This window comes from Salmo trutta, chromosome 8 (genome assembly GCF_901001165.1).
Source record: "Salmo trutta chromosome 8, fSalTru1.1, whole genome shotgun sequence".
Lineage (NCBI taxonomy): Eukaryota > Metazoa > Chordata > Actinopteri > Salmoniformes > Salmonidae > Salmo > Salmo trutta.
Window position 1 is genome coordinate 3208213 of NC_042964.1, and position 20478 is coordinate 3228690.

The 20478-nt window shown below is 43.4% G+C and overlaps 14 non-coding genes across 14 annotated transcripts; all 14 read right to left on the bottom strand.

Annotated features, from left to right (window-relative positions):
* Positions 1 to 1156: 1156 nt before the first annotated feature.
* Positions 1157 to 1229, bottom strand: trnar-ucu (transfer RNA arginine (anticodon UCU)). Its single transcript has one exon. It is a non-coding gene; the product is annotated as a tRNA-Arg (tRNA).
* A 1029-nt stretch (positions 1230 to 2258) lies between these two features.
* Positions 2259 to 2331, bottom strand: trnar-ucu (transfer RNA arginine (anticodon UCU)). The gene has a single exon. It is a non-coding gene; the product is annotated as a tRNA-Arg (tRNA).
* Positions 2332 to 3361: 1030 nt separating this feature from the next.
* trnar-ucu (transfer RNA arginine (anticodon UCU)) lies at positions 3362 to 3434 on the bottom strand. Its single transcript has one exon. It is a non-coding gene; the product is annotated as a tRNA-Arg (tRNA).
* A 2168-nt stretch (positions 3435 to 5602) lies between these two features.
* On the bottom strand, positions 5603 to 5675 carry trnar-ccu (transfer RNA arginine (anticodon CCU)). The gene has a single exon. It is a non-coding gene; the product is annotated as a tRNA-Arg (tRNA).
* Positions 5676 to 7203: 1528 nt separating this feature from the next.
* trnar-ucu (transfer RNA arginine (anticodon UCU)) lies at positions 7204 to 7276 on the bottom strand. The gene has a single exon. It is a non-coding gene; the product is annotated as a tRNA-Arg (tRNA).
* A 1030-nt stretch (positions 7277 to 8306) lies between these two features.
* Positions 8307 to 8379, bottom strand: trnar-ucu (transfer RNA arginine (anticodon UCU)). Its single transcript has one exon. It is a non-coding gene; the product is annotated as a tRNA-Arg (tRNA).
* A 1489-nt stretch (positions 8380 to 9868) lies between these two features.
* On the bottom strand, positions 9869 to 9941 carry trnar-ccu (transfer RNA arginine (anticodon CCU)). Its single transcript has one exon. It is a non-coding gene; the product is annotated as a tRNA-Arg (tRNA).
* Positions 9942 to 11987: 2046 nt separating this feature from the next.
* Positions 11988 to 12060, bottom strand: trnar-ucu (transfer RNA arginine (anticodon UCU)). The gene has a single exon. It is a non-coding gene; the product is annotated as a tRNA-Arg (tRNA).
* Positions 12061 to 13089: 1029 nt separating this feature from the next.
* trnar-ucu (transfer RNA arginine (anticodon UCU)) lies at positions 13090 to 13162 on the bottom strand. The gene has a single exon. It is a non-coding gene; the product is annotated as a tRNA-Arg (tRNA).
* Positions 13163 to 14389: 1227 nt separating this feature from the next.
* Positions 14390 to 14462, bottom strand: trnar-ucu (transfer RNA arginine (anticodon UCU)). Its single transcript has one exon. It is a non-coding gene; the product is annotated as a tRNA-Arg (tRNA).
* A 1030-nt stretch (positions 14463 to 15492) lies between these two features.
* On the bottom strand, positions 15493 to 15565 carry trnar-ucu (transfer RNA arginine (anticodon UCU)). The gene has a single exon. It is a non-coding gene; the product is annotated as a tRNA-Arg (tRNA).
* Positions 15566 to 16593: 1028 nt separating this feature from the next.
* trnar-ucu (transfer RNA arginine (anticodon UCU)) lies at positions 16594 to 16666 on the bottom strand. Its single transcript has one exon. It is a non-coding gene; the product is annotated as a tRNA-Arg (tRNA).
* Positions 16667 to 17696: 1030 nt separating this feature from the next.
* Positions 17697 to 17769, bottom strand: trnar-ucu (transfer RNA arginine (anticodon UCU)). The gene has a single exon. It is a non-coding gene; the product is annotated as a tRNA-Arg (tRNA).
* A 1028-nt stretch (positions 17770 to 18797) lies between these two features.
* On the bottom strand, positions 18798 to 18870 carry trnar-ucu (transfer RNA arginine (anticodon UCU)). The gene has a single exon. It is a non-coding gene; the product is annotated as a tRNA-Arg (tRNA).
* Between the last annotated feature and the right edge of the window lie 1608 nt (positions 18871 to 20478).

Here is a 20478-nt window from a genome sequence, read left to right on the forward strand (position 1 = left end):
CTTCCGCTGCGCCTCTGTAATCAGTGTGACCTATACAAACTGACAGAAGCAGTCAAACAAAGAATCACAGAGGGAACTGAGACATGCCCATGAAATTATGCTATTTTTTATTTATGGTTGCAATTCATTTCTAAAAATAAAAATGGATTGCAGAGGATGGTTTCGATCCATAGACCTCTGGGTTACGGGGCCATCACGATTCCGCTGCGCCTCTGTAATCAGTGTGACCTATACAAATTGACAGAAGCAGTCAAACAAAGAATCACAGAGGGCACTGAGACATGCCCATGAAATTATGCTATTTTTTATTTATGTTTGCCATTCATTTCTAAAAATAAAAATGGATTGCAGAGGATGGTTTCGATCCATAGACCTCTGGGTTATGGGCCCAGCACGCTTCCGCTGGGACACTCTGCTTTCATCCGCCACTGATAAGACTTACACTCACAATCCCTGGCTTGGGAGGCCAGTTTTTTAGGCCACTGGGGCATGGTGTAATCAGCATGACCTATACGAGCTGATAGAAACAGTAAAAAATTAGAATGACGAAGGGCACTGAGACATGCCCATGATATTTAGCTTTTTTTGATCGCTGGTTGCAATTAATTTCTAAAAATAAAGATTTTTAGCAGAGGATGGTTTCCATCCATAGACCTCTGGGTTATGGGCCCAGCATGCTTCCGCTGGGACACTCTGTTTTCAGCCACCCCTGAGAAGACTTAAACTCACAATCTCTGGCTTGGGAGGTCAGTTTTTTAGGCATCCATCGACCTCTTGGTTATGGCAGTTTTTATATTTCTGTTTGCTGAAAACAAACTGGATAGAAGAGGATGGTTTCGATCCATAAATCACTGGGTTAACTGCCCAGCATACTTCCACTTCATCACTCCACTTTAAGGCACCCCAAAATAATACTTGAACTCACAATACATGGATTAGGAGGCCAGTTTCTTAGGCCACTGTGGCACTGTGTGATCAGCATGACCTATACGAACTGATAGAAGCAGATAAAAAAAAAGAATCACGAAGGGCACAGAGAGATGCCCATGAAAGTTTCCTTTTTTTAATCCCTATTTGCACTTCATTTCTAAAAATACAATGGCTTCAACATCTTTGTTACATGAACTCTCTTCTTCTTTCCCAAACTGCCTTTATCCACCCCAGATGGGACTCGAACCCACAATCCCTGGCTTAGAAGGCCAGTGCCTTATCCATTAGGCCACTGGGGTACTTGCCAAAACTTACCTTGATAGCAGAGAGTGATTTCGATCCATCGACCTCTGGGTTACGGGGCCATCACGCTTCCGCTGCGCCTCTGTAATCAGTGTGACCTATACAAACTGACAGAAGCAGTCAAACAAAGAATCACAGAGGGAACTGAGACATGCCCATGAAATTATGCTATTTTTTATTTATGTTTGCAATTCATTTCTAAAAATGAAAATGGATTGCAGAGGATGGTTTCGATCCATAGACCTCTGGGATATGGGCCCAGCAAGCTTCCGCTGGGACACTCTGCTTTCATCCGCCACTGATAAGACTTACACTCACAATCCCTGGCTTGGGAGGCCAGTTTTTTAGGCCACTGGGGCATGGTGTAATCAGCATGACCTATACGAACTGATAGAAACAGTAAAAAATTAGAATGACGAAGGACACTGAGACATGCCCATGATATTTAGCTTTTTTTGATCGCTGGTTGCAATTAATTTCTAAAAATAAAGATTGTTAGCAGAGGATGGTTTCCATCCATAGACCTCTGGGTTATGGGCCCAGCATGCTTCCGCTGGGACACTCTGTTTTCAGCCACCCCTGAGAAGACTTAAACTCACAATCTCTGGCTTGGGAGGTCAGTTTTTTCGGCATCCATCGACCTCTGGGTTATGGCAGTTTTTATATTTCTGTTTGCTGAAAACAAACTGGATAGAAGAGGATGGTTTCGATCCATAAATCACTGGGTTAACTGCCCAGCATACTTCCACTTCATCACTCCACTTTAAGGCACCCCAAAATAATACTTGAACTCACAATACATGTATTAGGAGGCCAGTTTCTTAGGCCACTGTGGCACTGTGTGATCAGCATGACCTATACGAACTGATAGAAGCAGATAAAAAAAACAATCACGAAGGGCACAGAGAGATGCCCATGAAAGTATCCTTTTTTTAATCCCTATTTGCACTTCATTTCTAAAAATACAATGGCTTCAACATCTTTGTTACATGAACTCTCTTCTTCTTTCCCAAACTGCCTTCATCCACCCCAGATGGGACTCGAGCCCACAATCCCTGGCTTAGAAGGCCAGTGCCTTATCCATTAGGCCACTGGGGTACTTGCTAAAACTGATCATGATAGCAGAGAGTGATTTCGATCCATCGACCTCTGGGTTACGGGGCCATCACGCTTCCGCTGCGCCTCTGTAATCAGTGTGACCTATACAAACTGACAGAAGCAGTCAAACAAAGAATCACAGAGGGAACTGAGACATGCCCATGAAATTATGCTATTTTTTATTTATGTTTGCAATTAATTTCTAAAAATAAAAATGGATTGCAGAGGATGATTTCGATCCATAGACCTCTGGGTTAGGGGCCCAGCACGCTTCCGCTGGGACACTCTGCTTTCATCCGCCACTGATAAGACTTACACTCACAATCCCTGGCTTGGGAGGCCAGTTTTTTAGGCCACTGGGGCATGGTGTAATCAGCATGACCTATACGAACTGATAGAAACAGTAAAAAAAATTGAATGACGAAGGACACTGAGACATGCCCATGATATTTAGCTTTTTTTGATCGCTGGTTGCAATTAATTTCTAAAAATAAAGATTGTTAGCAGAGGATGGTTTCCATCCATAGACCTTTGGGTTATGGGCCCAGCATGCTTCCGCTGGGACACTCTGTTTTCAGCCACCCCTGAGAAGACTTAAACTCACAATCTCTGGCTTGGGAGGTCAGTTTTTTAGGCATCCATCGACCTCTGGGTTATGGCAGTTTTTATATTTCTGTTTGCTGAAAACAAACTGGATAGAAGAGGATGGTTTCGATCCATAAATCACTGGGTTAACTGCCCAGCATACTTCCACTTCATCACTCCACTTTAAGGCACCCCAAAATAATACTTGAACTCACAATACATGGATTAGGAGGCCAGTTTCTTAGGCCACTGTGGCACTGTGTGATCAGCATGACCTATACGAACTGATAGAAGCAGATAAAAAAAAGATTCACGAAGGGCACAGAGAGATGCCCATGAAAGTATCCTTTTTTTAATCCCTATTTGCACTTCATTTCTAAAAATACAATGGCTTCAACATCTTTGTTACATGAACTCTCTTCTTCTTTCCCAAATTGCCTTCATCCACCCCAGATGGGACTCGAACCCACAATCCCTGGCTTAGAAGGCCAGTGCCTTATCCATTAGGCCACTGGGGTACTTGCCAAAACTGATCTTGATAGCAGAGAGTGATTTCGATCCATCGACCTCTGGGTTACGGGGCCATCACGCTTCCGCTGCGCCTCTGTAATCAGTGTGACCTATACAAACTGACAGAAGCAGTCAAACAAAGAATCACAGAGGGAACTGAGACATGCCCATGAAATTATGGTATTTTTTATTTATGTTTGCAATTAATTTCTAAAAATAAAAATGGATTGCAGAGGATAGTTTCGATCCATAGACCTCTGGGTTATGGGCCCAGCACCCTTCAGCTGGGACACTCTGCTTTCATCCGCCACTGATAAGACTTGCACTCACAATCCCTGGCTTGGGAGGCCAGTTTTTTAGGTGACTGGGGCATGATGTAATCAGCATGACCTATACAAACTGATAGAAACAGTAAAAAATTTGAATGACGAAGGGCACTGAGACATGCCCATGATATTTAGCTTTTTTTGATCGCTGGTTGCAATTCATTTCTAAAAACAAAGATTGTTAGCAGAGGATGGTTTCATCCATCAACCTCTGGGCCCATCACGTTTCCGCAGCGCCACTCTGCTTCAACCCACGGAGGGCACTGAGACATGCCATTGATATTATGCTTTTTTTTATCCCTGGTTGCAGTTAATTTCTGAAAATAAAAATGGATTGCAGAGGATGGTTTCAATCCATAGACCTCTGGGTTATGGGCCCAGCACGCTTCCGCTGGGACACTCTGCTTTCATCCGCCACAGATAAGACTTCCACTCACAATCCCTGGCATGGGAGGCCAGTTTTTTAGGCATCTGGGGCATGGTGTTATAGCATGACCTATACGAACTGATAGAAACAGTAAAAAAAAGAATCACGTAGGGCACTGAGACATGCCCATGATATTTAGCTTTTTTTGATCGCTGGTTGCAATTAATTTCTAAAAATAAAGATTGTTAGCAGAGGATGGTTTCATCCATCAACCTCTGGGCCCATCACGTTTCCGCAGCGCCACTCTGCTTCAACCCACGGAGGGCACTGAGACATGCCCATGATATTTAGATTTTTTTGATCGCTGGTTGCAATTCATTTCTAAAAATTAAGATTGTTAGCAGATGATGGTTTCATCCATCAACCTCTGTGCCCATCACGTTTCCGCAGCGCCACTCTGCTTCAACCCACGGAGGGCACTGAGACATGCCATTGATATTATGCTTTTTTTTATCCCTGGTTGCAGTTAATTTCTGAAAATAAAAATGGATTGCAGAGGATGGTTTCAATCCATAGACCTCTGGGTTATGGGCCCAGCACGCTTCCGCTGGGACACTCTGCTTTCATCCGCCACAGATAAGACTTCCACTCACAATCCCTGGCATGGGAGGCCAGTTTTTTAGGCATCTGGGGCATGGTGTTATAGCATGACCTATACGAACTGATAGAAACAGTAAAAAAAAGAATCACGTAGGGCACTGAGACATGCCCATGATATTTAGCTTTTTTTGATCGCTGGTTGCAATTAATTTCTAAAAATAAAGATTGTTAGCAGAGGATGGTTTCATCCATCAACCTCTGGGCCCATCACGTTTCCGCAGCGCCACTCTGCTTCAACCCACGGAGGGCACTGAGACATGCCCATGATATTTAGATTTTTTTGATCGCTGGTTGCAATTCATTTCTAAAAATTAAGATTGTTAGCAGATGATGGTTTCATCCATCAACCTCTGTGCCCATCACGTTTCCGCAGCGCCACTCTGCTTCAACCCACGGAGGGAACTGAGACATGCCATTGATATTATGCTTTTTTTTATCCCTGGTTGCAGTTAATTTCTGAAAATAAAAATGGATTGCAGAGGATGGTTTCGATCCATAGACCTCTGGGTTATGGGCCCAGCACGCTTCCGCTGGGACACTCTGCTTTCATCCGCCACTGATAAGACTTCCACTCACAATCCCTGGCATGGGAGGCCAGTTTTTTAGGCATCTGGGGCATGGTGTTATAGCATGACCTATACGAACTGATAGAAACAGTAAAAAAAAGAATCACGTAGGGCACTGAGACACGCCCATGATATTTAGCTTTTTTTGATCGCTGGTTGCAATTAATTTCTAAAAATAAAAATTGCAAGCTGAGGATGGCTTCAGTTCATCGACCTCTGGGCCCAGCACGTTTCCACAGCGCCACTCTGCTTGAACCCACCCCAGAAGGGACTCGAACCCTCAATCCCTGGCTTAGGAGGCCAGTGCCTTATCCATTAGGCCACTGGGGCACTGTGAAGTTAGCATGACCTATACAAACTGATAGAAGCACTAAGGAAAATATATAATGGAAGGCAATGAGAAATGCCCATGAAATTATGCTTTTTTTCATTTATGTTTGCACTTCATTGCTAAAAATAAATCTGGATAGCAGAGGATGGTTTCCATCCATCGACCTCTGGGTTATGGGCCCAGCACGCTTCCGCTGGGAAACTCTGTTTTCAGCCACCCCTGACAAGACTTAAACTCACAATCCCTGGCATGGGAGGCCAGTTTTTTAGGCATCTGGGGCACGGTGTTATAGCATGACCTATACGAACTGATAGAAACAGTAAAAAAAAGAATCACGTAGGGCACTGAGACATGCCCATGATATTTAGCTTTTTTTGATCGCTGGTTGCAATTCATTTCTAAAAATAAAGATTGTTAGCAGAGGATGGTTTCATCCATCAACCTCTGGGCCCATCACGTTTCCGCAGCGCCACTCTGCTTCAACCCACGGAGGGCACTGAGACATGCCCATGATATTTAGCTTTTTTTGATCGCTGGTTGCAATTCATTTCTAAAAATTAAGATTGTTAGCAGAGGATGGTTTCATCCATCAACCTCTGGGCCCATCACGTTTCCGCAGCGCCACTCTGCTTCAACCCACGGAGGGAACTGAGACATGCCATTGATATTATGCTTTTTTTTATCCCTGGTTGCAGTTAATTTCTGAAAATAAAAATGGATTGCAGAGGATGGTTTCGATCCATAGACCTCTGGGTTATGGGCCCAGCACGCTTCCGCTGGGACACTCTGCTTTCATCCGCCACTGATAAGACTTCCACTCACAATCCCTGGCATGGGAGGCCAGTTTTTTAGGCATCTGGGGCATGGTGTTATAGCATGACCTATACGAACTGATAGAAACAGTAAAAAAAAGAATCACGTAGGGCACTGAGACACGTCCATGATATTTAGCTTTTTTTGATCGCTGGTTGCAATTAATTTCTAAAAATAAAAATTGTTAGCAGAGGATGGTTTCCATCCATAGACCTCTAGGTTATGGGCCCAGCATGCTTCGGCTGGGACACTCTGTTTTCAGCCACCCCTGAGAAGACTTAAACTCACAATCTCTGGCTTGGAGGTCAGTTTTTTAGGCATCCATCGACCTCTGGGTTATGGCAGTTTTTATATTTCTGTTAGCTGAAAACAAACTGGATAGAAGAGGATGGTTTCGATCCATAAATCACTGGGTTAACTGCCCAGCATACTTCCACTTCATCACTCCACTTAAAGGCACCCCAAAATAATACTTGAACTCACAATACATGGATTAGGAGGCCAGTTTCTTAGGCCACTGTGGCACTGTGTGATCAGCATGACCTATACGAACTGATAGAAGCAGATAAAAAAAAAGATTCACGAAGGGCCCAGAGAGATGCCCATGAAAGTATCCTTTTTTTAATCCCTATTTGCACTTCATTTCTAAAAAAACATTAGCTTCAACATCTTTGTTACATGAACTCTCTTCTTCTTTCACAAACTGCCTTCATCCACCCCAGATGGGACTCGAACCCACAATCCCTGGCTTAGAAGGCCAGTGCCTTATCCATTAGGCCACTGGGGTACTTGCCAAAACCTACCTTGATAGCAGAGAGTGATTTCGATCCATCGACATCTGGGTTACGGGGCCATCACGCTTCTGCTGCGCCTCTGTAATCAGTGTGACCTAAACAAACTGACAGAAGCAGTCAAACAAAGAATCACAGAGGGAACTGAGACATGCCCATGAAATTATGCTATTTTTTATTTATGGTTGCAATTCATTTCTAAAAATAAAAATGGATTGCAGAGGATGGTTTCGATGCATAGACCTCTGGGTTACGGGCCCAGCACGCTTCCGCTGGGACACTGTGCTTTCATCCGCCACTGATAAGACTTACACTCACAATCCCTGGCTTGGGAGGCCAGTTTTTTAGGCCACTGGGGCATGGTGTAATCAGCATGACCTATACGAACTGATAGAAACAGTAAAAAATTAGAATGACGAAGGACACTGAGACATGCCCATGATATTTAGCTTTTTTTGATCGCTGGTTGCAATTCATTTCTAAAAACAAAGATTGTTAGCAGAGGATGGTTTCCATCCATAGACCTCTAGGTTATGGGCCCAGCATGCTTCCGCTGGGACACTCTGTTTTCAGCCACCCCTGAGAAGACTTAAACTCACAATCTCTGGCTTGGGAGGTCAGTTTTTTAGGCATCCATCGAACTCTGGGTTATGGCAGTTTTTATTTTTCTGTTTGCTGAAAACAAACTGGATAGAAGAGGATGGTTTCGATCCATAAATCACTGGGTTAACTGCCCAGCATACTTCCACTTCATCACTCCACTTTAAGGCACCCCAAAATAATACTTGAACTCACAATACATGGATTAGGAGGCCAGTTTCTTAGGCCACTGTGGCACTGTGTGATCAGCATGACCTATACGAACTGATAGAAGCAGATAAAAAAAAAGAATCACGAAGGGCACAGAGAGATGCCCATGAAAGTATCCTTTTTTTAATCCCTATTTGCACTTCATTTCTAAAAATACAATGGCTTCAACATCTTTGTTACATGAACTCTCTTCTTCTTTCCCAAACTGCCTTCATCCACCCCAGATGGGACTCGAACCCACAATCCCTTGCTTAGAAGGCCAGTGCCTTATCCATTAGGCCACTGGGGTACTTGCCAAAACCTACCTTGATAGCAGAGAGTGATTTCGATCCATCGACATCTGGGTTACGGGGCCATCACGCTTCCGCTGCGCCTCTGTAATCGGTGTGACCTATACAAACTGACAGAAGCAGTCAAACAAAGAATCACAGAGGGAACTGAGACATGCCCATGAAATTATGCTATTTTTCATTTATGTTTGCAATTAATTTCTAAAAATAAAAATGGATTGCAGAGGATGGTTTCGATCCATAGACCTCTGGGTTAGGGGCCCAGCACGCTTCCGCTGGGACACTCTGCTTTCATCCGCCACTGATAAGCCTTACACTCACAATCCCTGGCTTGGGAGGCCAGTTTTTTAGGCCACTGGGGCATGGTGTAATCAGCATGACCTATACGAACTGATAGAAACAGTAAAAAAAATTGAATGACAAAGGGCACTGAGACATGCTCATGATATTTAGATTTTTTTGATTGCTGGTTGCAATTAATATGTAAAAATAAATATTGTTAGCAGAGGATGGTTTCCATCCATAGACCTCTGGGTTATGGGCCCAGCATGCTTCCGCTGGGACACTCTGTTTTCAGCCACCCCTGAGAAGACTTAAACTCACAATCTCTGGCTTGGTAGGTCAGTTTTTTAGGCATCCATCGACCTCTGGGTTATGGCAGTTTTTATATTTCTGTTTGCTGAAAACAAACTGGATAGAAGAGGATGGTTTCAATCCATAAATCACTGGGTTAACTGCCCAGCATACTTCCACTTCATCACTCCACTTTAAGGCACCCCAAAATAATACTTGAACTCACAATACATGGATTAGGAGGCCAGTTTCTTAGGCCACTGGGGCATGGTGTAATCAGCATGACCTATACGAACTGATAGAAACAGTAAAACATTTGAATGAGGAAGGGCACTGAGACATGCCCATGATATTTAGCTTTTTTTGATCGCTGGTTGCAATTAATTTCTAAAAATAAAGATTTTTAGCAGAGGATGGTTTCATTCATAGACCTCTGGGTTACGGGCCCAGCACGTTGACGCAGCGCCACTCTGCTTCAACCCGCATAGGGCATTGAGACATGCCATTTATATTATGCTTTTTTTAATCCCTGGTTGCAGTTTAATTTCTGAAAATTAAAATGGATCGCAGAGAATGGTTTCGATCTATAGGCCTCTGGGTTATGGGCCCAGCACGCTTCCGCTGGGACACTCTGTTTTCAGCCACCCCTGAGAAGACTTAAACTCACAATCCCTGGCATGGGAGGCCATTTTTTTAGGCATCTGGGGCATGGTGTTATAGCATGACCTATACGATCTTATAGAAACAGTAAAAAAAAGAATCACGTAGGGCACTGAGACAAGCCCATGATATTTTGCTTTTTTTGATCGCTGGTTGCAATTAATTTGTAAAAATAAAAATTTGCGAGCTGAGGATGGCTTCAGTTCATCGACCTCTGGGCCCAGCACGTTTCTACAGCACCGCACTGCTTCAACCCACCCCAGAAGGGACTCGAACCCTCAATCCCTGGCTTAGGAGGCCAGTGCCTTATCCATTAGGCCACTGGGGCACTGTGAAGATAGCTTCACCTATACAAACTGATAGAAGCAGTAAGGAAAATATATAATGGAAGGCAACGAGAAATGCCCATGAAATTATGCTTTTTTTCATTTATGTTTGCACTTCATTGCTAAAAATATAACTGGACAGCAGAGGATGGTTTCCATCCATCGACCTCTGGGTTAGGGGCCCAGCACGCTTCCGCTGGGAAACTCTGCAGCCGCCCCTGACAAGACTTAAACTCACAATCCCTGGCATGGGAGGCCAGTTTTTTAGGCCACTGGGGCATGGTGTAATCAGCATGACCTATACGAACTGATAGAAACAGTAAAAAAAATTGAATGACGAATGGCACTGAGACATGCCCATGATATTTAGCTTTTTTTGACCGCTGGTTGCAATTAATATCTAAAAATAAATATTGTTAGCAGAGGATGGTTTCCATCCATAGACCTCTGGGTTATGGGCCCAGCATGCTTCCGCTGGGACACTCGGTTTTCAGCCACCCCTGAGAAGACTTAAACTCACAATCTCTGGCTTAGGAGGTCAGTTTTTTAGGCATCCATCGACCTCTGGGTTATGGCAGTTTTTATATTTCTGTTTGCTGTAAACAAACTGGATAGAAGAGGATGGTTTCAATCCATAAATCACTGGGTTAACTGCCCAGCATACTTCCACTTCATCACTCCACTTTAAGGCACCCCAAAATAATACTTGAACTCACAATACATGGATTAGGAGGCCAGTTTCTTAGGCCACTGTGGCACTGTGTGATCAGCATGACCTATACGAACTGATAGAAGCAGATAAAAAAAACAATCACGAAGGGCACAGAGAGATGCCCATGAAAGTATCCTTTTTTTAATCCCTATTTGCACTTCATTTCTAAAAATACGATGACTTCAACATCTTTGTTACATGAACTCTCTTCTTCTTTCCCAAACTGCCTTCATCCACCCCAGATGGGACTCAAACCCACAATCCCTGGCTTAGAAGGCCAGTGCCTTATCCATTAGGACACTGGGGTACTTGCCAAAACTGATCTTGATAGCAGAGAGTGATTTCGATCCATCGACCTCTGGGTTACGGGGCCATCACGCTTCCGCTGCGCCTCTGTAATCAGTGTGACCTATACAAACTGACAGAATTAGTCAAACAAAGAATCACAGAGGGAACTGAGACATGCCCATGAAATTATGTTATTTTTTATTTATGTTTGCAATTAATTTCTAAAAATAAAAATGGATTGCAGAGGATGGTTTCGATCCATAGACCTCTGGGTTAGGGGCCCAGCACGCTTCAGCTGGGACACTCTGCTTTCATCCGCCACTGATAAGACTTGCACTCACAATCCCTGGCTTGGGAGGCCAGTTTTTTAGGTGACTGGGGCATGATGTAATCAGCATGACCTATACAAACTGATAGAAACAGTAAAATATTTGAATGACAAAGGACACTGAGACATGCCCATGATATTTAGCTTTTTTTGATCGCTGGTTGCAATTCATTTCTAAAAATAAAGATTATTAGCAGAGGATGTTTTCCATCCATAGACCTCTGGGTTATGGGCCCAGCATGCTTCCGCTGGGACACTCTGTTTTCAGCCAAACCTGAGAAGACTTAAACTCACAATCTCTGGCTTAGGAGGTCAGTTTTTTAGGCATCCATCGACCTCTGGGTTATGGCAGTTTTTATATTTCTGTTTGCTGAAAAAAAATGGATAGAAGAGGATGGTTTCAATCCATAAATCACTGGGTTAACTGCCCAGCATACTTCCACTTCATCACTCCACTTTAAGGCACCCCAAAATAATACTTGAACTCACAATACATGGATTAGGAGGCCAGTTTCTTAGGCCACTGTGGCACTGTGTGATCAGCATGACCTATACGAACTGATAGAAGCAGATAAAAAAAAACAATCACGAAGGGCCCAGAGAGATGCCCATGAAAGTATCCTTTTTTTAATCCCTATTTGTGCTTCATTTCTAAAAATACAATAGCTTCAACATCTTTGTTACATGAACTCTCTTCTTCTTTCACAAACTGCCTTCATCCACCCCAGATGGGACTCGAACCCACAATCCCTGGCTTAGAAGGCCAGTGCCTTATCCATTAGGCCACTGGGGTACTTGCCAAAACTTACCTTGATAGCAGAGAGTGATTTCGATCCATCGACCTCTGGGTTACGGGGCCATCACGCTTCCGCTGCGCCTCTGTAATCAGTGTGACCTATACAAACTGACAGAAGCAGTCAAACAAAGAATCACAGAGGGAACTGAGACATGCCCATGAAATTATGCTATTTTTTATTTATGTTTGCAATTAATTTCTAAAAATAAAAATGGATTGCAGAGGATGGTTTCGATCCATAGACCTCTGGGTTATGGGCCCAGAACGCTTCCGATGGGACACACTGCTTTCATCCGCCACTGATGAGACTTACACTCACAATCCCTGGCTTGGGAGGCCAGTTTTTTAGGCCACTGGGGCATGGTGTAATCAGCATGACCTATACGAACTGATAGAAACAGTAAAAAAAATTGAATGACGAATGGCACTGAGACATGCCCATGATATTTAGCTTTTTTTGATCGCTGGTTGCAATTAATATCTAAAAATAAATATTGTTAGCAGAGGATGTTTTCCATCCATAGACCTCTGGGTTATGGGCCCAGCATGCTTCCGCTGGGACACTCGGTTTTCAGCCACCCCTGAGAAGACTTAAACTCACAATCTCTGGCTTAGGAGGTCAGTTTTTTAGGCATCCATCGACCTCTGGGTTATGGCAGTTTTTATATTTCTGTTTGCTGAAAAAAAATGGATAGAAGAGGATGGTTTCAATCCATAAATCACTGGGTTAACTGCCCAGCATACTTCCACTTCATCACTCCACTTTAAGGCACCCCAAAATAATACTTGAACTCACAATACATGGATTAGGAGGCCAGTTTCTTAGGCCACTGTGGCACTGTGTGATCAGCATGACCTATACGAACTGATAGAAGCAGATAAAAAAAAGAATCACGAAGGGCACAGAGAGATGCCCATGAAAGTATCCTTTTTTTAATCCCTATTTGCACTTCATTTCTAAAAGTACAATGGCTTCAACATATTTGTTACATGAACTCTCTTCTTCTTTCGCAAACTGCCTTCATCCACCCCAGATGGGACTCGAACCCACAATCCCTGGCTTAGAAGGCCAGTGCCTTATCCATTAGGCCACTGGGGTACTTGCCAAAACTGATCATGATAGCAGAGAGTGATTTCGATCCATCGACCTCTGGGTTACGGGGCCATCACGCTTCCGCTGCGCCTCTGTAATCAGTGTGACCTATACAAACTGACAGAAGCAGTCAAACAAAGAATCACAGAGGGAACTGAGACATGCCCATGAAATTATGCTATTTTTTATTTATGGTTGCAATTCATTTCTAAAAATAAAAATGGATTGCAGAGGATGGTTTCGATCCATAGACCTCTGGGTTACGGGGCCATCACGATTCCGCTGCGCCTCTGTAATCAGTGTGACCTATACAAATTGACAGAAGCAGTCAAACAAAGAATCACAGAGGGCACTGAGACATGCCCATGAAATTATGCTATTTTTTATTTATGTTTGCCATTCATTTCTAAAAATAAAAATGGATTGCAGAGGATGGTTTCGATCCATAGACCTCTGGGTTATGGGCCCAGCACGCTTCCGCTGGGACACTCTGCTTTCATCCGCCACTGATAAGACTTACACTCACAATCCCTGGCTTGGGAGGCCAGTTTTTTAGGCCACTGGGGCATGGTGTAATCAGCATGACCTATACGAGCTGATAGAAACAGTAAAAAATTAGAATGACGAAGGGCACTGAGACATGCCCATGATATTTAGCTTTTTTTGATCGCTGGTTGCAATTAATTTCTAAAAATAAAGATTTTTAGCAGAGGATGGTTTCCATCCATAGACCTCTGGGTTATGGGCCCAGCATGCTTCCGCTGGGACACTCTGTTTTCAGCCACCCCTGAGAAGACTTAAACTCACAATCTCTGGCTTGGGAGGTCAGTTTTTTAGGCATCCATCGACCTCTTGGTTATGGCAGTTTTTATATTTCTGTTTGCTGAAAACAAACTGGATAGAAGAGGATGGTTTCAATCCATAAATCACTGGGTTAACTGCCCAGCATACTTCCACTTCATCACTCCACTTTAAGGCACCCCAAAATAATACTTGAACTCACAATACATGGATTAGGAGGCCAGTGTCTTAGGCCACTGTGGCACTGTGTGATCAGCATGACCTATACGAACTGATAAAAGCAGATAAAAAAAAACATTCACGAAGGGCCCAGAGAGATGCCCATGAAAGTATCCTTTTTTTAATCCCTATTTGCACTTCATTTCTAAAAAAAATTAGCTTCAACATCTTTGTTTCATGACCTCTCTTCTTCTTTCCCAAACTGCCTTCATCCACCCCAGATGGGACTCGAACCCACAATCCCTTGCTTAGAAGGCCAGTGCCTTATCCATTAGGCCACTGGGGTACTTGCCAAAACCTACCTTGATAGCAGAGAGTGATTTCGATCCATCGACATCTGGGTTACGGGGCCATCACGCTTCTGCTGCGCCTCTGTAATCAGTGTGACCTATACAAACTGACAGAAGCAGTCAAACAAAGAATCACAGAGGGAACTGAGACATGCCCATGAAATTATGCTATTTTTTATTTATGGTTGCAATTCATTTCTAAAAATAAAAATGGATTGCAGAGGATGGTTTCGATGCATAGACCTCTGGGTTACGGGCCCAGCACGCTTCCGCTAGGACACTGTGCTTTCATCCGGCACTGATAAGACTTACACTCACAATCCCTGGCTTGGGAGGCCAGTTTTTTAGGCCACTGGGGCATGGTGTAATCTGCATGACCTATACGAGCTGATAGAAACAGTAAAAAATTAGAATGACGAAGGGCACTGAGACATGCCCATGATATTTAGCTTTTTTTGATCGCTGGTTGCAATTAATTTCTAAAAATAAAGATTTTTACCAGAGGATGGTTTCCATCCATAGACCTCTGGGTTATGGGCCCAGCATGCTTCCGCTGGGACACTCTGTTTTCAGCCACCCCTGAGAAGACTTAAACTCACAATCTCTGGCTTGGGAGGTCAGTTTTTTAGGCATCCATCGACCTCTTGGTTATGGCAGTTTTTATATTTCTGTTTGCTGAAAACAAACTGGATAGAAGAGGATGGTTTCGATCCATAAATCACTGGGTTAACTGCCCAGCATACTTCCACTTCATCACTCCACTTTAAGGCACCCCAAAATAATACTTGAACTCACAATACATGGATTAGGAGGCCAGTTTCTTAGGCCACTGTGGCACTGTGTGATCAGCATGACCTATACGAACTGATAGAAGCAGATAAAAAAAAACAATCACGAAGGGCACAGAGAGATGCCCATGAAAGTATCCTTTTTTTAATCCCTATTTGCACTTCATTTCTAAAAATACAATAGCTTCAACATCTTTGTTACATGAACTCTCTTCTTCTTTCACAAACTGCCTTCATCCACCCCAGATGGGACTCGAACCCACAATCCCTGGCTTAGAAGGCCAGTGCCTTATCCATTAGGCCACTGGGGTACTTGCCAAAACTTACCTTGATAGCAGAGAGTGATTTCGATCCATCGACCTCTGGGTTACGGGGCCATCACGCTTCTGCTGCGCCTCTGTAATCAGTGTGACCTATACAAACTGACAGAAGCAGTCAAACAAAGAATCACAGAGGGAACTGAGACATGCCCATGAAATTATGCTATTTTTTATTTAAGGTTGCAATTAATTTCTAAAAATAAAAATGGATTGCAGAGGATGGTTTCGATGTATAGACCTCTGGGTTACGGGCCCAGCACGCTTCCGCTGGGACACTGTGCTTTCATCTGCCACTGATAAGACTTACACTCACAATCCCTGGCTTGGGAGGCCAGTTTTTTAGGCCACTGGGGCATGGTGTAATCAGCATGACCTATACGAACTGATAGAAACAGTAAAAAATTAGAATGACGAAGGGCACTGAGACATGCCCATGATATTTAGCTTTTTTTGATCGCTGGTTGCAATTAATTTCTAAAAATAAAGATTGTTAGCAGAGGTGGTTTCCATCCATAGACCTCTGGGTTATGGGCCCAGCATGCTTCCGCTGGGACACTCTGTTTTCAGCCACCCCTGAGAAGACTTAAACTCACAATCTCTGGCTTGGGAGGTCAGTTTTTTAGGCATCCATTGACCTCTGGGTTATGGCAGTTTTTATATTTCTGTTTGCTGAAAACAAACTGGATAGAAGAGGATGGTTTCAATCCATAAATCACTGGGTTAACTGCCCAGCATACTTCCACTTCATCACTCCACGTTAAGGCACCCCAAAATAATACTTGAACTCACAATACATGGATTAGGAGGCCAGTTTCTTAGGCCACTGTGGCACTGTGTGATCAGCATGACCTATACGAACTGATAAAAGCAGATAAAAAAAAACATTCACGAAGGGCCCAGAGAGATGCCCATGAAAGTATCCTTTTTTTAATCCCTATTTGCACTTCATTTCTAAAAAAAATTAGCTTCAACATCTTTGTTTCATGACCTCTCTTCTTCTTTCCCAAACTGCCTTCATCCACCCCAGATGGGACTCGAACCCACAATCCCTTGCTTAGAAGGCCAGTGCCTTATCCATTAGGCCACTGGGGTACTTGCCAAAACCTACCTTGATAGCAGAGAGTGATTTCGATCCATCGACATCTGGGTTACGGGGCCATCACGCTTCTGCTGCGCCTCTGTAATCAGTGTGACCTATACAAACTGACAGAAGCAGTCAAACAAAGAATCACAGAGGGAACTGAGACATGCCCATGAAATTATGCTATTTTTTATTTATGGTTGCAATTCATTTCTAAAAATAAAAATGGATTGCAGAGGATGGTTTCGATGCATAGACCTCTGGGTTACGGGCCCAGCACGCTTCCGCTAGGACACTGTGCTTTCATCCGCCACTGATAAGACTTACACTCACAATCCCTGGCTTGGGAGGCCAGTTTTTTAGGCCACTGGGGCATGGTGTAATCTGCATGACCTATACGAGCTGATAGAAACAGTAAAAAATTTGAATGACGAAGGGCACTGAGACATGCCCATGATATTTAGCTTTTTTTGATCGCTGGTTGCAATTAATTTCTAAAAATAAAGATTTTTAGCAGAGGATGGTTTCCATCCATAGACCTCTGGGTTATGGGCCCAGCATGCTTCCGCTGGGACACTCTGTTTTCAGCCACCCCTGAGAAGACTTAAACTCACAATCTCTGGCTTGGGAGGTCAGTTTTTTAGGCATCCATCGACCTCTTGGTTATGGCAGTTTTTATATTTCTGTTTGCTGAAAACAAACTGGATAGAAGAGGATGGTTTCGATCCATAAATCACTGGGTTAACTGCCCAGCATACTTCCACTTCATCACTCCACTTTAAGGCACCCCAAAATAATACTTGAACTCACAATACATGGATTAGGAGGCCAGTTTCTTAGGCCACTGTGGCACTGTGTGATCAGCATGACCTATACGAACTGATAGAAGCAGATAAAAAAAAACAATCACGAAGGGCACAGAGAGATGCCCATGAAAGTATCCTTTTTTTAATCCCTATTTGCACTTCATTTCTAAAAATACAATAGCTTCAACATCTTTGTTACATGAACTCTCTTCTTCTTTCACAAACTGCCTTCATCCACCCCAGATGGGACTCGAACCCACAATCCCTGGCTTAGAAGGCCAGTGCCTTATCCATTAGGCCACTGGGGTACTTGCCAAAACTTACCTTGATAGCAGAGAGTGATTTCGATCCATCGACCTCTGGGTTACGGGGCCATCACGCTTCTGCTGCGCCTCTGTAATCAGTGTGACCTATACAAACTGACAGAAGCAGTCAAACAAAGAATCACAGAGGGAACTGAGACATGCCCATGAAATTATGCTATTTTTTATTTAAGGTTGCAATTAATTTCTAAAAATAAAAATGGATTGCAGAGGATGGTTTCGATGTATAGACCTCTGGGTTACGGGCCCAGCACGCTTCCGCTGGGACACTGTGCTTTCATCTGCCACTGATAAGACTTACACTCACAATCCCTGGCTTGGGAGGCCAGTTTTTTAGGCCACTGGGGCATGGTGTAATCAGCATGACCTATACGAACTGATAGAAACAGTAAAAAATTTGAATGACGAAGGGCACTGAGACATGCCCATGATATTTAGCTTTTTTTGATCGCTGGTTGCAATTAATTTCTAAAAATAAAGATTGTTAGCAGAGGTGGTTTCCATCCATAGACCTCTGGGTTATGGGCCCAGCATGCTTCCGCTGGGACACTCTGTTTTCAGCCACCCCTGAGAAGACTTAAACTCACAATCTCTGGCTTGGGAGGTCAGTTTTTTAGGCATCCATTGACCTCTGGGTTATGGCAGTTTTTATATTTCTGTTTGCTGAAAACAAACTGGATAGAAGAAGATGGTTTCAATCCATAAATCACTGGGTTAACTGCCCAGCATACTTCCACTTCATCACTCCACGTTAAGGCACCCCAAAATAATACTTGAACTCACAATACATGGATTAGGAGGCCAGTTTCTTAGGCCACTGTGGCACTGTGTGATCAGCATGACCTATACGAACTGATAAAAGCAGATAAAAAAAAACATTCACGAAGGGCCCAGAGAGATGCCCATGAAAGTATCCTTTTTTTAATCCCTATTTGCACTTCATTTCTAAAAAAAATTAGCTTCAACATCTTTGTTTCATGACCTCTCTTCTTCTTTCCCAAACTGCCTTCATCCACCCCAGATGGGACTCGAACCCACAATCCCTTGCTTAGAAGGCCAGTGCCTTATCCATTAGGCCACTGGGGTACTTGCCAAAACCTACCTTGATAGCAGAGAGTGATTTCGATCCATCGACATCTGGGTTACGGGGCCATCACGCTTCTGCTGCGCCTCTGTAATCAGTGTGACCTATACAAACTGACAGAAGCAGTCAAACAAAGAATCACAGAGGGAACTGAGACATGCCCATGAAATTATGCTATTTTTTATTTATGGTTGCAATTCATTTCTAAAAATAAAAATGGATTGCAGAGGATGGTTTCGATGCATAGACCTCTGGGTTACGGGCCCAGCACGCTTCCGCTAGGACACTGTGCTTTCATCCGCCACTGATAAGACTTACACTCACAATCCCTGGCTTGGGAGGCCAGTTTTTTAGGCCACTGGGGCATGGTGTAATCTGCATGACCTATACGAACTGATAGAAACAGTAAAAAATTAGAATGACGAAGGACACTGAGACATGCCCATGATATTTAGCTTTTTTTGATCGCTGGTTGCAATTCATTTCTAAAAACAAAGATTGTTAGCAGAGGATGGTTTCCATCCATAGACCTCTAGGTTATGGGCCCAGCATGCTTCCGCTGGGACACTCTGTTTTCAGCCACCCCTGAGAAGACTTAAACTCACAATCTCTGGCTTGGAGGTCAGTTTTTTAGGCATCCATCGACCTCTGGGTTATGGCAGTTTTTATATTTCTGTTTGCTGAAAACAAACTGGATAGAAGAGGATGGTTTCGATCCATAAATCACTGGGTTAACCTGTTTGGGGTAGGGGGCAGTATTGAGAATTTTGGAAAAAATATGTTCCCATTTTTAACTGCCTCCTACACCAACTCAGAAGCTAGAATATGCATATTATTGTTCAGGTTTGGATAGAAAACACTCTGAATTTTCTAAAACTGTTTGAATGGTGTCTGTGAGTATAACAGAACTCCTATGGCAGGCAAAAACCTGACAAGGTTTCAAGCAGGAAGTACCCTGTCTGACAAGGAGTCGTGCGTCTTGCATCTTTTTATTGAAAAGTAAGGATCTTAGCTGTAACGTGACAATTCCCAGGGCTCCAATAGGCTCTCAGAGCCCGCGAAATAACTGAAGGTTTACGAGGGAGCCTCAGGTTGAAACAGATTATCGCCTTTTGTAAGTGGATGCTCCGAGGACCTTTGAATGATGCTCGTGCATGAGTCGCTTCTGAGGAGAAATTTTATTCGGCTGTTTAGGCTCAATGCATACTCCCGGTCGGAATATTATCACTAATCTACGAGTTGAATGGCATAAAAATTGGTTTTAAACAGCGGTTGACATGCTTCGAAGTACGGTAATGGAATAGTTAGACATTTTTGACAAGCCAACGCGCCATGCGCGGGACCGTGAAGAAGCATTCTAGAACTCACGAACAAAACGTCGCTGTTTGGATATAACGATGGATTATTTGGGACCAAACCAACATTTGTTATTGAAGTAGAAGTCCTGGCAGTGTATTCTGATGAAGAACAAGCAAGGTAAGAACATTTTTCTTATAGGAAATGTGATTTTGGTGGATGCTGACCTGGGTGGGTATCTAAATAGCTAGCCCTGTAATGCCGGGCTATGTACTTAGATTATTGCAAAATGTGCTTCATCCGAAAAGCTATTT